The 12452-nt window shown below is 38.9% G+C and overlaps 1 protein-coding gene across 10 annotated transcripts in view; it reads right to left on the bottom strand.

Moving 5' to 3' along the window:
- Positions 1-12452, bottom strand: part of ST7 (suppression of tumorigenicity 7) — a 222700-nt gene that overhangs the window by 21207 nt on the left and 189041 nt on the right. The window lies entirely within an intron of this gene.

The following is a 12452-nucleotide window of genomic DNA, read 5'->3' as shown; positions in this document are numbered from 1 at the left end:
GACACATGAAGGTTGAGAAGTCATATGACTAAACCAAATGCATTAGGGAGACCTGGGATTGACTAGTGCTGACCACTATTTTTTTTCCATGCAAATCTGTAGAGAAGAAGAACCTAATCCTATGAAAAGGGTTACATGGAGGGACCTGAGTATAGCAAGACCCAAGGGAGAGGAGCAGAACATGCTAAGACACAATGCTCGTTTAGATACTTTCTCAAAGACTGGAGGGCTCTCGGCTTAATTAACCTCTTCATTCCTATCTTTATGAAGGAGGTGGGAGCACAGGGCAAGAAGTGTTCTTTTGTGTTTGCTATATAATAGTAAAAGAAGCAAATATAGAATGGTGTTTTATCTTTGCAAGTGTTATCCTCTCTTTGCTGCCTGGCATTGTTCCTAGGCTCCACTCCTCATTATCTACCCTCCTTGATTTGTCTCCAACACACATACATATACATCAACAACCACCACTACCATCACAACAACCTATGCATCTCCTTTACAATGGAGAAATCATACAAGGAGATGATTAATCCAATCAAAAATGGACAGGAGAAGGCCTAAAACGATATAGATCAACAGGCACATGAAAAATGTTCAATGTTACTTATCTTCAGGGAAATGCAAATCAAAACCATGAGATACTGCCTCACACCTGTGAGAATAGCCCATAACAAAAAGATCAGAAATAAGAATGTTGGCAAGAACATGGAGAAAAAGGAACCCTACTCTACACTATCATATTGGTCTAGCATCTATGAAAAACAGTATGGAGATTTCTCAAAACATGAAAAATATATTTACTGTATGACCCAGCAATCCCTCGCTTAGTGTTTGAGCACTGATTTGAAGGTATATGTGCACTCCTACATTCATTGTAGCTCTATTTACGATGCCATAGTATGGAAACAACTTAAGTGCCCAATGACAAAAGAGTGAAAAAAGAGCATATCACACACACACAAACACACACACACAGAAAAAAAGAGAGAGAGAGAGAGAGAGAGAGAGAGAGAGAGAGAGAGAGAGAGAGAGAGAAATACTTTTATGGTATAAAAAACGTGAAACCTTGCCACTGTGACAACATGGATGGAACTGGAGAGGATTATGCTAAATGAAGTAAGGCAGGAGGAGAATGACAATACCACATTCATTTTCTCATGTGTGGAATATAAAGAAACAAGGCAAAGGAACAGACCCAAGCAAACCCATGATATCTGACTATAAACCTGAGGCTACCAGGAGAAGGTAGGGAGATGGGAGCAAAGAGGAGGAGGGGACCCAATGGACTATGGTGGAGGATTATGGGACTTTGGTGGTGGGCACGGATGGTATAGATACATTTGTAGAGTTGTGGACCTATACCTCTAAAACATATAGTGTTGTAATTGAACATTACTTCAAGAAACATAATTTTAAAATTTCTAATGAAATCAGTTAAAAAAAATTCAATGGAGCATTAGCAGATGATGGAAGGATGTGTTTAATTAAAGTGAGACCAACAGAGCAAAAGGAAGTGTTATGAGATGTTCACCAATTTCTTTTAAAGATGTATTTAGTTATTTGTTTGTTTGTTTGTTTGTTTATTCAAGCACTGGGTACAGTCAGAAGCGCAAGAGGATGAGAGAATTCACCAGAGCCAGAGGGGGAACAGAACAGGCAGACTGATGAAATACACTGCTGAGGGGAGCAGTGGGCGTGGCAGGAGAGGTCGGTCGCGCCATGTGGACCCTCGCCCGTAGCTGGGGATCAAACCAGTGCTGCAGAGGCTGCGGGCCGATTCGCAGCCCAGCGCTCAACTGCTGCGCCACCAGGGGAGGCCCGAGATGTTCACCAATTTTAATGTCAGAAACTATTGTCTGTGAATATACCAATCAATGGAAATGTGTGCAAGATGGTAAGGAGTGGGAGAGTCCTGATATTAGATGTTTCTCTCTCTCACTCTCTCTCTCTATACATACACACGCACACACTCACACATATGTTTCATTGTCACCCATCTGTGGTTTTTATTCACTTTGGCATATGAGTGCAACTGTCTTTAAGCTTCCTCTCCTGTTATCACAATTGGTGTCAGGATATACTGCCCAACAGGGGCTCTGTAGACTCATTCAGGATCTGGGTAACACAACTCAAACTTCCCCCACTCTCGGTCTCATTTTAAAAAATCTCCAATCCTTGGTCTTAAGGCAGGAAGAGTTAGGAAATGAGGGAGTCAGCCTGAGAGTAGCTGGAGAATCTTGACATGACTTTCACACCTAGGGGCTGGGGGGTAGTGGGAGAATCGGCCCACCTTGATGGAACAACCTCTACAGAAAGACTTCTTCCCAGGCCAGCACATGAAAGGTATTTTATTATTTTGACGGGAATTCTTCAAACAAGAGTTCCAAAAGAACTTTTTGGTCCTGTGCCTTTTTTGAATGCTATAAGTCAATGCTTTCCTTCCCCGTTTTGTTGTAAAACAGTGCAGAACAAAAATCTTGTGGGAAAAATAACAATTTTGAATCCAACTACCACTATCTTTACAATTATCAACCATAATATAAGTAAAAAAGATGGATTTTATGCTCAACCATTCTGGCTATCCTCTTGTGATTTTGTTACTTAAAAGAAGCCATTACAATGTATATTGTTACTGCATATGATGATCTTGGAAGATCCCAAGGTTATGACTCATGAGAAAGATATATAACTTGTAAAGCACTGTGAACTGGTTCAGAATAAGTTAAAGAAGGAAGACCATTTGCTTACTCTTAAAATTATCAGGTAAACAAGGATGGAAAATTCCTTGCTCTAATGGAAATCCTAGAATAAGATTTTGATTTCTGAATTTCTAATAATTGTTTATATCTCTGTAAATGTTGAAACAAACTGAATAGGAAAGGTACTAGCTCATATGTCCCAGCTATTCAGAAATCTCTCCAGGGCTGCTGACAATCAAATGATGACTGAAAGAAAAGAGTAAACTACCACAGCTTTTATTTCTCTGAATGGGAAAGACTTTTAAATGATTTTATTAGGTGTCTATGAGACAGTTCTTCTCTGGCTAAGGAAACTGCAGAAATAAGGGGCACCTGAGTAGAAATGGGCTTGGTAGTCGTGCATATTTGGGGGTAGAAGTAAAAATAATTTAGCAAGGGGTAAGGCAAAGGAAATGTGTGTGTGTGTATGCGTATGTGTGTGTGTGTGTATTGGGATTGTGGGGATTTTTAGAAAATTACTACAAAGGGATAATATAAACCCACACTGTCTAATATGGTAGCCTCTATCATATGTGGCTATTTAAATTTAAATCAATTAAATATAAATTAAATTAAAAATCCAGTTCCTCAGTCACACTAGTCAAACTTCAAGTTCTCCAGTGCTGCATGTGGTTAATGACCAACCTACTGGACTATGCAGAGAATACCCCCCACATCACAGAAAGTTAACAGCACTACTGTAGACAATGGAAGTTTCAAACTTTACATAACTAAAACAACATTTAATGGGAAATTTTCACAGTTGCCTATAATAGGAATTATAATGTAAATGCAGTATCAATTGTTTGAAAATATACAATACAACAAAAGGCCATAATTACTGTAAAATGAGAATTCATTTAAAAGCATTATTGGGGCCTCCCTGGTGGCGCAGGTGGTCGAGTGCAGCACTGTGAACCTGTCCGCAGCCTCTGCAGCACTGGTTTGATCCCCGCCTGCCACGGAGCAACCCACATGGCGCAGCAGACCTTTCCCGTCTCACCCGCCACTCCCCTCAGCAGTGTATTTCAGTCAGTCTGCCTGTTCTGTTCTCCGATCTGTCTCTGGTGAATCCTCTTACCCTCCTGCACATCTGGCCTTTACCCCGGTTCTTGTATAAATAAAATAAATGTTTAAAAAGAAAAGAAAAGAAAAGAAAAGATCATCTGCTTTAAAAATAAATAAATAAATAAAAATAAAAGCATTATTGGCTCTCTGACATCTGCATATATTTGGAAAATAATAGTCCACGTGTGTGAGCACAGTGGTTTAACTCAGCCTGCCGGATGAATGAGGTGCATGGGGCATCAAGGACATTGTGTGCAGCCCTAAATGTGGCCTTGAGGTAACGCTCTGTTTCTCCTCCAAGCTCCCTCTGATCTTTGTACATACTTTTCACATACTGCCTTAGCCATGCATCTTTCTCCTCAGCTGAAACACAAGATCCTCAAAGGCATGAATCCCACCTTCCCATGAAGTATCTCAATATGAGCATCCCAGGCCTAATCAGCCTTATGAGGCCAACCCAACCAAAGTAACTCACCAAGGAAACTTAGCTGCCTTTTCACTGTATCTACTCTATGGCAGAAATAGTTTAGGTCTATAAAAGAGATTTATACTCCTGTATAGTTCCAAACAAAATGTTGGCTCTACCCAAATGATGAAGGCTAATAACAACAATGTGTTATGTTTTTGGCCAGGCTTAAAATGGCTGGCAAGATCAGTTCTCAACATGTGCAACATTTAAATTAGAAAAGCATGGAGCAACATTTCACATTTTACTTGTCAAGAGAAAAATAAATGGGACAGGGCAGATCCCTATCCACAAGTATGCAGAAATCAATTAGAATAACTGTTGCCTGCAAATCAGAGAACACTCTCTGCCTGTCTATAACAATTATCTGGCTTCTATTAGCTAAGCCAGTCCTCTGCACTCTCTTTTCTGCCATCCTGCCTCTAACTTCCTCCCCAGATTCTCATATCACATTGATCTTGAAGTACAGACTAAAGTTTTCGGAAGCATCTTTTCAAAATCCATTTGTGTTGGAATCTAGTTCCTTTTTCCCAGTATAAGGACATGGAAAGTCACAGCATGTAAAGAGAAGCTGAGGACTTCAACCTTGGCCTCTGAGTAGTGTCTGCTCGTGGAGGTACTGAGCAGAGGCCACTTCACTGTCAGAAAAGCTGCAAGAGAGATTTGGTCCCACAGAGGTTACCCCAGGTACTGCTAAGTTTGCTTCTGTTAAGGTCTTAACATGTTGTAATAATTTAAGTGAAAACGGTCCCAAAGTTATCCTTCACACAGGCTCTAAAGCCCAGAAATTTAATTCCTATCTTTTTTGAACTTCAGTACCAACAACAGCAGAAGTCATTTGAAAATCATTAGCAAAAATATGAGAATAAAGATATGAAAGGACAGGTTAATCAAATTAATTACAGGTTATTAAATTATAGACATGAAAGGACAGGTTAATTAAATTATAAATGTGCTATAATTTGGGGAGCTATCAAGTTGCTCCCCAAAATCAGGCAGTTGAATATTAATTAGCATGTAAATATCATGATATATACTAAATATATAAAATATATTTTTTAAAAAATCAGTGTACCATACATATTATGATTTAGTAATAAAATGTATGTATAGGTATTAAAAATATGGGCAGGCCACAGAGTGAATGTTAATAGAATGTTAATAGGCTAAATCTTTGGTGTTATGGGAGATTAATTTCTATTGTGCTTTTTCTGTGCTTTCCAAATTTTCCATAATAAGCATTAAGCATTTCTATAATAAGCATTTCTTATCTGTATATACATCATATATATATATACACATATACACACACACATACAACACAAACCCATTTTCTAGATGCATATCAATAACACAAAAAGCAAACCGCACAAAAAAGATCAGTAGAGAGCAATTTTTTGTATTTCTTTGTAGTCCATTGACACAACTGGTTTTTAAAGAGGCTCTAAGATCAGAGGGGATTTTTTTTTTTTTTAAACATAAGTAAATAGAGAATAAAACTAGTGCAATTTGGAAGACATGATACATTTTCTGAGTTTTAATGTTGTCTGACCCCTGGACTCAGGACAGTGCCACCCAGCACTCTGCTCATGGGACCTTGTGCCCTTCTCCCAGACCTGAATTTTGAGGTCTATATGAGTTTTTCATTGCTGCTGTAACAAAATGTCACAAACTCAGTGCCTTAAACAATATAAAATTTTTTGGAAACTTAGAGCAGAGTGGATGTTACCAGGACAGGTAGCCCCATGTACCCTCTGTTTGGTTGAGATTTAAATGCAAAAATGAGTGCAACACTTGAGTGATAGTGAAGAGCCTGCACTCTGGAACCACTGCCTGGATTAGGATCCTGGCTCAGATGTTCCCTAGCTCTGTGACCTTTGGCAGAATATTAAATTCTCTGTTCCTTAGCCTTTTCTTTCTTTTTTTAAACAACATCGTGCTTCAGTGTAGAGCTTAAGTGTGCACTGTGCAAATTTTGTCATACAGAATACTAAGATGTGGCTGTTCTTCCCTTCTCTCCTTTTGTACCTGTCAGTACCCCTACTTCCAAGAGGCATTCTCTGTGTATACTACATAATCTGGGTTGCTTTCTTTAAAACTGAGGGATCATTGATTTATAACATTGCATAACTTTCAGGTATAGAGCTTTATACTTCAACACCTGTATGTATTCCATTATGATCACCACCAAAAGTCTACTTTCCATCTACCACCATGTGGTTGAACAACTTTACCCATCTGCCAGTTGTTTTTTGAAAGAATTTCTTTTTTTATGCTTAGAAAAAAGACAGGAAAGACATGAAAGGATTATTTTAAGGATATTCTGACGAAGGATGATGACTACTTTTCTGCAGTAATTGTTTCTTACTCATTCAGTTCTCTATTCATTAGTTACTTTGCTTCATTCAAAAAATATGGAAATACCCACAGTTTACCCCCAAGGAAAGGTAGGGGAGAGTCACAGTGTACCCCAGGGCACAGGTGTGTGACCATCCACAAATACACCTGACATGAATCACATCAGGTCCATAATTTCTTGTGGGGGTATATGTGCTGTGTGTACACATACAGACAAGGCATTAGATTTAGCATGACTGCCTTGGTAAAGGTTTATATTTAAGTACTCAGGATATACAAATGGGGAGCATTGTCTCAAAGAAGATGTCATAGAAAAAAGAAAATATGACTCAATCTCATTAAATAAATAAGAGTTTACCTGCAAAGATGAGGGGAGGGGAGGTCCAGGCAGGAGTCAGACTGGGCAGGAGCACCAAAGCATGCAAGGGCATAAGGGCTCAGAAGCTCATGGCACGTGAACACTAACATGACAGTAACTGCTGTCACTACCTCAGCACTACCACATGCCAAGCGTCATCTCAGGTACTCCTTATACCATGTGAGGGAGCTAGTATTATTATCCTTATGTTAGAGATGTGAAAATACAGGGTTTGGGGTTGAGCAGCTGCCCAGTGTTGTACAAATGTGTGATAGAACCTGAATTTGAACTCAGGTTTAAGGCTACTCTACAAGAGAGTAATGGAGAAAAAATAGGTTGCAAAAGATCTTCCGTGTATGTTTCAGAACATGATCTTTCTCCTGAGTTAATCTATAGTTTCAAAGGTTGGGACACAGAAAAACACGTTCAAAGGGGAAAAAAAAGAAACTTCAAACAGAATTGTGAAGTTGATGCAAAACAAAACAATGGGGATTCTTGGGAAGGGAAGAGGTCTGAGGAGTCCACACGGACCTAGGAAGACAGTTTGAAAATCACTGCAGCAATTGGAAATGAGTTGGTGGAGCTTGTGGTTTTGAAGAAAACGCCACAAATTCAGCGGTGGAAACAGTAAGAGGTTGAAACTAGCAATCTTAGAAAGCCTCTGTCATGATGCTGGTGAGGAGATGATGAAATCAAGGAGGGGATTTCCCTAGGACTTGGTGCCTGGCTGAATCTGAGGGCAGAGAAGAAATCAGTGGGACTGAAATCTTTAGCTTGAGAAATTAGAACAATTTAGCAGTGGGAAGATAACAAAAATAATTGAAATGCTTGCAAACCATCCCTGGGTTGTGGCCTGAAGACAGTTGGCTGTGCAGGTCTGGAGCAGGGAGGGGAGTTAGAGACAGTATTTGGGAGTTGTAGGAGAGGCAGAGGCTGAAGCAGTAGAAGCACATTAAATCTCTCAGGCAAGCTTCAAGCAAAGAAGCAGGGGGTAATGAATGGTGCTCCCCAGGAACTAACCTGAGGAATGGGCAGGTGAGGAAACAACATAAGTGGTGAATGCCCAGAACAGCAGGGGTGGCCTGGAGCTGAGGCCTTGAGGTTTAAACATTGGTCAATAGGACCAAATGCTGAGGAGAGATGAGAAAGGAAGAAGACTGACAAGAGACCACAGGATCTGGTGACTTAGGTGGGGGTGACCTTGGTGGAAGCAGTTACAGTGTTTTTTACTGTAGAAAGAGACTTTTTAGAGATTTTTTTATTCCTGAGAAATGTGGCTAGAAACTGGTTTCTGTTCATTTTCCTCTGGGTCATATTTCCACAATATATTCTCCTTACTCTAATCCAAAAAAACTTTGGAACAAAATATGACTCAATTCAAAGAAACTTATATTGAAATAATATTTCTGAAATGTACCATTGATATACAATATCATAGACAATCTGCCAGGGTATTTTGAGTTTCTGCCTCCACGCTTCAAGCATTTTTAAATGCTAATACCCACTACACATTTTGTTTCCTAAATTGGATTAAAAGGCAATTTTATACCCTGTCAATCAGCTTTACCAAGATATAAAGGGCGGATTGCGTTAGTGTTTGCATGAAATAGAATTTCCATCATTCTAACAGGGTCCTGTGGATACTCCATTACAATTACAAGGGTGTTTTCCCCAAGACCCTTGAAATCCCCATGAAATTAGACCTTCTAGATTAGCATTGGATGAACTATATTTTAAAAATGTTAATTTTTAATGAGAATGTCTTTGTGTCATAACATTCTTCATTCTTTCCCAACCATTTCCTCATGGCTTTCCACCTCCTAGACTTATAAATTTAAAAACTAATTATCTATTCGGCTCAGTCTTCACCTCAATAGTCCATCTGGCCCAGGTGCCCTGTTGGTAAGAAGCGAGGCAGGAACACAGTGAGCCCTACCCCCAGCACCCTCGATGACTGCCCCTGCAGTCCCCTGGCTGGGCACAGTGAGAAGAGCTCATGTTTAGCAGTGCTGGGATTGTAGGCAAGATGAAGGTGAAGGGTTCCACCATTGGGGCTGGTAATGTTCTTTGATTTTTCTGCCTCAACAGCTCCACCCACAACACCCAAGAATCCCAAGCAGCTTGCTTCCCGCTCAGCGCCCTGCTGCTGCTCACAACGGGTGGTGCCTCCTGTTATATGAGTAGGACCTCAAAAGTTTGGGATTTTCTTGTGGTTGTGGTGATGGGTCACAGGCTTGTTTTTCTTCTAAACTATAACGTGGAGGGACCTTGAAATTGCTGGGCTACCAGTCTTCTCATCTGCATTTCAATCAGAGCTGTTCTACTCAACTTGTTCCGTTCATTAAGGTTTCACACAAACAGCATTAGGAGGGAAAAACTTATTTACTGTGTATAAGGTAACAAGTCGTTGTTATTGTGGGTATTTGGTTTGTTTTAGAGGCAGAGAGCAGGGAGGCAGGGGTGGCTATGCTAGAACAAGAACAAAAATCAAAAGTCAAAAATGGATAACTCTTAACCAACCATCTGTAAGAGATTTACCAAGCAGTTACAAGCTAGGAATCCCTGAAAACAACAGTGGCAGCCAGAACATGCTAGAGTCTCTCCTCAAATCTTTAAGTCTGAAGGGATGCTGTTGGTACTCAAGGTCAGTGCCACTGTTACAGCCTCTGGTTGTCCTTCTTCAAGTACCTGTATATGCATGTTTCTCGACAGCTTTTATCTCCACATAGTCTGCAAGTACAGAAATAGAGCTGTAGGTGCAAGGGCAGAAATAGTGAAGGGAGTGATATTGAGTACCTCCGATGTCCTGGATGAGTCACATAATATACTTCCACTTACTTTTCATCAACCTTGTGAAGGCTATTTTTTATCCCCACTTTACCAAAAAGGAAATAGGTAGGGAGTTAAGTCCCATAGCTCACTCTGGCCCCATGGCCAGAAAGTAAGAGGTAATCCTTGTTTGGAAAACTTTTGAACATTTTAATGCTACTTCACAGGTCAGCTGACCTCTGTCACTGCCCCTGGCTCCATCATTATGATTAATATGTTCTCCCAGTAATAACAGGAATTCTACTTACTGGGCCTGACAACTCAGAAAAGAATAAATGTACACAGCTAACAATGTTTCATGGTACAAGTAGTGGTAAAGAAATGCAAACTAAAAGAACAAAACTCCATTTGTACTTCATAGAATCACAAGAGTTTTTTGTTTTCCCTTTTTCTTTTCTTTTTGCTGTTTTAAACAAACTGTGTCATGCTGGTAAGGGTGTGCCAAATTGGTAAAGAAGGAGTCATCTGCTAGTGGGCATGTAGAGTGCTGCAAATTTACTGCAATATTGATACTTCAATTATTGCAATATTAAGAGCCCTAAAGTGCTTCTATATGCTATTCAGTAATTTCTATTCTATAAATCCAACCTAAGGAAATAATCTTAAATTTCAAAAAAATCTTTAGGCCCAAAAAGGTGTACTACTGGAGTTGACCACAACCTGAATTCTAAAATAGAAGACACAAGAATCATTCTCTTCACAAGTTTTTGCTGAAAAAGCCTAGTAAAAAACAATATCCACATTTGAAAGAGTAAAGTTGGACTTAAATTATACAAAAACATTAACTCAAAATGCATTAAAGATGTAAGATCTGAAACTATAAAACTCCTAGAAGAAAACAGAGTAAAAAACTTCCTAACATTGACCTTAGCAATAATTTATTGGATGACACCAAAAACACAGGCAACAAAAACAAACAAGTGGGACTACATAAAAATAAAAAGCTTCTACATGCCAAAGGAAACAATCAAGACACTGAAAAGTACTGGCCCCTCAATATCACTAATCACCAGGGCAATACAAACCAAATGCACAATGAGATATCACCTCACACATTAGGATTTTAAATTAAAAAAAAAAAAACCAACAATTTGAGAAGCATTAGCAAGGAAGAGGTAAAACTGGAACCTCAGTGCACTGTTAATGGAAATGAAAAACAGTACCATCACATGGAAAACCATATAGAGGTTCCTCAAAAAACTAAAAAGAGTACTACCACATTGTCTTGCAATCTAACTTCTGGGTGTACATCCAAAAGAACTGAAAATGGGATCTTGAAGAGATATTTGCTTAACCATGTTCACTGCAGCATTATTTTCAATAAATAAGAAGCAGAAACAACCTACATTTCCATCAAAGGAGCAGATAAAGAAAATTGGTGTGCATATATACAACGGAATATTATTGTCTTTAAAAAGAAGCAAATTCTATCCTATGCTACAACACAGACAAACATAGAGGGCATTATGCTAAGTGAAATAAGCCAGTCATAGAAGGAAAAATACTGCAGGATTCTACCCATTTCAGATAATTAAAGCAGTTAAACTCAAAAGCAGAAAGTAGAATGACTATTTACTTAACCCCTCCAAACCTGCAGGGCCTGTATCTATGTACTAAGGGTAATAATATGAGACACTTCACAGTGTTGCTATAAAAAATACATGAGATGGTATATATAGTTCAGTCACCATTGTGCTTTGCACATAGTAAATATTCAATAGAAATCAATAATTATCATAAAGTCATTATGAAGAGCAATTCAACCTGAGGATGGGAAGGTATCCTAAATGACTTTTTTACAACCAAATTTTACTGGTTTACCATACATTAACATAACTATATAATACCAAGAAAGTGGCTTCATACCCCAAAATGTATATATGCTTTACTCACCTACCACCCAAGCACTAGTGCCTTTACATTATCACATTAGTACCCTCTACCCTTTGTTCCTACCCACCTTCTCCTTCCACTCTGGGAACCACTATGTTTTTCAGAGTCTAGAAGTTGCTTTTGTGTATTGTGTTTTGCCAGGTTGTTTTCTTTGGCTGTTTATATTCTACAAATTAGTGAAACCATCCAGTATTTATCTTCTACTTTCCAACTTATTTCACTTAGCATAATTACTGCAAGTCCCATCCACATTGTGGCTGAAGGCAAGTTTTCTATAAATAAGTAGTATTCCACTGAGTATATATACCACATTTTCTGTATCCAGTCACCTACATGAGTTTTAATGTTTCTTTTGATACCAACTGTCTAATACTTTATATCCTTCATTGATATCTCATTAGATTATGGCATATTCTCTGCCTGAATAGGCAGCTGTGTGTGTAAATAGGCAACTGTGTGTGTGTGTGTGTTTACTAAATATTAGCAAGTAGTCCAAATAATGGCAGAACGTACATAAAAGATGCCTATAGCAGCCTGCATGGTACATAGGTACCAGAGATTTGTGATTAATTATGAAAATATAAAGCATTGACTCACAAGAGCTTTTCCCCCAGGAAACAGGGGAAAGAATACATATGAAGAAGATCTGTAAGCCAGTTTTCTTTCAGTACAATCATGAACAAAGCAAAGTGGTGGAAAACCAGCTCACAAATGAACTCTATCTTCTCTCAAATTAATGATT

This window comes from Talpa occidentalis, unplaced genomic scaffold, assembly GCF_014898055.3.
Source record: "Talpa occidentalis isolate TD23 unplaced genomic scaffold, MPIMG_talOcc4v2.1, whole genome shotgun sequence".
NCBI lineage: Eukaryota > Metazoa > Chordata > Mammalia > Eulipotyphla > Talpidae > Talpa > Talpa occidentalis.
Note: the sequence above shows the minus strand (reverse complement) of the source record. Positions and strands in the feature narration are given on the sequence as shown.